The 3,766-nt window shown below is 38.3% G+C and overlaps 1 pseudogene; it reads left to right on the top strand.

Moving 5' to 3' along the window:
* Positions 1 to 1,785, top strand: part of LOC119568097 — an 11,483-nt pseudogene extending 9,698 nt beyond the window's left edge.
* Positions 1,786 to 3,766: the final 1,981 nt, after the last annotated feature.

The raw sequence follows: 3,766 nt of genomic DNA, 5'->3' as shown, positions 1-3,766 counted from the left end.
ATATCTGCAATCTTCTCTCTCCCCTTGTACCTGAAGAAAAAAGTAGAAGTGGGGAGGGCAGGTATTACTATGAAACTATATGAGTGCTTTGAATATTCACTGATGAAAGACATAAGGCAGTAGATTGCATCGATAGTTGCTACGCACGAAAAATCAATAAGATATCACTGATAAACGATAAAGAGCAAAATATGTCATTGTGTCAGGCTTGAAAATCGTATCACTATGAACAGAAATAATACTAATAAGTATTATATCATCATATGATGTATTATATAATATTACTAGAGATAAAGTCATGCAATATAGAGCAGTACAAACTATGTCATCTACAACAACAAGTAATACTAGTGCTATATGACCTTGACGTCTAGCACATTTGTTCTATTAACCATTAACCATCAAACAAATGTCAATGTAGCCTGTATGTTTCTCGTATCAACTCATCGATGCAGTTGCAATATCACTGTCTCCATTTTCTCCGTGGGCATGGGTTCTGATTCCACTAATGCCACCATTTGTGTGTGGCGTGTATAGAGACACCAACCTACACATATATGGGTATGGATGGCAAAGTCCAAAATATGATGCTTTAATCCTGCTGTAATTTAGGCCTCCAGCATGTCTTAACATATCCCGAAGCTGTATTTACCTCCTCCATGTATACTGAAGAAAGCTGTGTCGTAAACAGCATTTGTAATTTCCTTAGGGATTATTCTATTATTTTCGAGAAAGTAAAGACATTAAATATATTATATCTTAAATTACATAGTCTATAAAAAAAAAAATAAAAAAAAAATAAAAAAACAGAAATTGTGTGCAAAATGACAAGCTTCTATAATCAATCACTTCATGTCCTTGCAGGTTCTTGTCGCTGTGGACTGGTTACTAACGCCCGTATCATAGGGGGTCAAGAGATATCTCCTCACTACAAGTACCCTTGGCTTATTGGTATGCTTAGACCAAACAAATACAAACATGAATTTTTCTGCGGCGGATCTATCATTAACCGGAACTATGTTTCTTACTGCTGCACACTGTTTACTTGGTGATGACGATCTGCCTTTACCAGCAAAGGAATTTCAAGTAGGAATTGCTAACCACAATTTCAATTCTGAGGATGACGACATACAGGGCGTCCACGCGGGCAGTGGATGTGAAAGTTACATCATTCATGAGGATTACGTCCCTCAAGATCTTAATGATAACAACAAAGACATCGCTCTCCTGCTTTTGAAGGAGTCGCTGGATCTAACTCACACCCGCAAATTCAACCAGTGTGTCTGCCTTCTGACCCGAACAGAAAGTATGAGGGAGAGACTGGGACCGTGATAGGCTGGGGAGACACAAAGAACGGGAAAGGGGCATACCCAGATGCTGCTAGGGAGGTCGATGTACCCATCAAGGACTGTAAACTTAAGAAAATAGCTGGTTCTCCAATCACCCCACAAATGATATGTGCTGGGAGAAAGAAGTCAAAGAACAAGAGCGCAAAGGGTGCCTGTTTTGGCGATTCTGGCGGTCCTCTTTTCGTAAATGAAAATGGGAAATACACCCAAGTGGGAATTGTCTCCTTCGGGCGAAGTTGTTTCAAACCAACTGTATATGCTCGAGTAACTGAGTTTCTTACTTGATCAGCAATAACACTCCTAATGAGATTTACTGTCAGTAACGTTACATGGTGAACGAACAGAGGAGAGCATACATCTCTAGTGATGTATTTGAGAGAGGTACGATATTATAAATAAAAAGATAATGACTATTTCATACAAGAGTATGCAAAGATGATTGTATAATCATTAATGCAGAAAATTTATGCGAAAGGTACTTCATATATGAGTTTGAAGTATAACGTCCTTTCAGAATAACTATGAAAACGAAGAATATATTAAGACTTAGAATCAGCAAAGGTAATGACTGAATGTTATTTTTTCCTCCAGTTTATTGACTTTCTTCGCGTGTGTCCTCATGAAGCACTGATTCCCAAGAACCTCAATTGAAAGAGGTTTCCAGACAAGCCCAAGACACTGCCAGGCAAGTGGGGGTGGCCATCCACTAAGAAAAGCAAAAAGACTTGGGATTTTGTTTTTCATTTATAAACCCTGTATTCAAACCGTCTAGGGGAAAGGGGGGTTAAAAATAATCTAGCAGGAAAAAGAAGTTCTGTGCATCACTGGTTTTTTTTTTAAAATCCCAGTTGGCAAAAAAAAAAGACAAAAGGTCAAAACAGTGTAAATTTTTTGTTTTTTTTTAAAATATTCCTGTCATACCCAAAATGAAAATTGTGACTTTTCTTGCGGCAATACTGAAGAAGGACAACCCAAGGTTTTGTCTATCGATGTAGGAGTCTTCAGACATTTGAAAAATGTTTTTTTTGCAAATGTTGGCCCACCCGATACAAAACCAAACATTTCCATGTAAATGGGTTCTTTTAACTTTCAAAACAGCGGGTATGTCGCGAAATAACGAGGAGCATTACACTAAAATTTTATTCCAAGCAGTTCCCAAAGATAATGGACAGTTAGAACTTAATCTTTGGGGCTGATATCAGCTGATATATCCATACCAATTTAATTTTCTTAAAAAAAAAAACCAGACATTTTTGCTTTTTGTTTTTCAGTTCTTTGTATTTTGTATATTTAGTAATTTCACTGCACGAATCGTTTATAAAAATCAAAGCAGTTTTTTCATTGTTAGTGAACATTAAACATTTTTTTTTTGTAGTATAACTGTGTGCTTTTCTCGAAAAAACGCCCATAAAATTCTTTATCTTTTCTTATCACTGCTTTTAACCAGTTGTAATTGACGAATTTTGTCATCAAAACCCAAAATTAGAACGCTGTCTGACTTCTGCATTAACCAAACACTGAGCGCGTTACCTAGATCCGGAAACTCGCAAGTGGGGCCCAATAACAAAAACCACTTATCTATGTAAGAAATCAGGGTTCCAAAAAAGAGATAACCCAAAAAAACTCGTTTTGAAAATGATAAAGATAACACACAAACACACAAAACACACACACACACAGAGAGAGGAGAAGAGAGAGAGAGAGAGGGGAAAGTAAAAGTAAAAGGAGAGCTTGTACATCAATTTGTTTTTTGTCCCGTGCTTTAAATGGTTGCCTATATGTATGTGGTGGTGTTGGGGAAATTCCGCAAGGGGAAATTTTTCTATTTGAGTACACATAAAAAATATAAGTAGGGTTTTATGGAAAAAAAAAAATTAATGATGATAATTAGAAAAGTACCTTGCAATAAAGAGATATAAAAAACACAGGTGAAATACTGAATATCACAGCACTTGAAAATGGTGCAGCTTTTTGGACTGAATCTAGCGCCGTACGATCGAATTTGTTTCTACCCGCTCTTCGCCGAAACCAAACGCCCCGAAAAACCCGTCATCAAAGTCAGAGGGCAACCTACCCCCAGGGGATGGGGGATTTCCCCGGTGCTACCCCGGGCAGTTAGCTCGAGCCGGTAAAAAAGGGAGGCCCACTTTTTTCCCAGGGTAACTGGGCCTCGGGGCCGGTCAATGCTACCCCCCCCCCCCTTTTTCCGCCCCTTTTTTTATGGGCACCCCTTCGACGCCAAAGCCAAGGTACCCCTCCTCCAGGGTAAGGATCTTCGCATAAATGTAACCAGTGAAAACATGGCGACAGTGCAGACAGCAAATCGAAATAAGAGGTCGGAAGTGAAAAAATTACAATATATACTGTAAAGCTGTTCACTAAACTAAAAAAAAAAAAGTGTTGAATACCATCCATTG

The sequence above is a fragment of the Penaeus monodon genome, chromosome 43 (assembly GCF_015228065.2).
Source record: "Penaeus monodon isolate SGIC_2016 chromosome 43, NSTDA_Pmon_1, whole genome shotgun sequence".
Classification (NCBI taxonomy): Eukaryota; Metazoa; Arthropoda; class Malacostraca; order Decapoda; family Penaeidae; genus Penaeus; species Penaeus monodon.
Note: the sequence above shows the minus strand (reverse complement) of the source record. Positions and strands in the feature narration are given on the sequence as shown.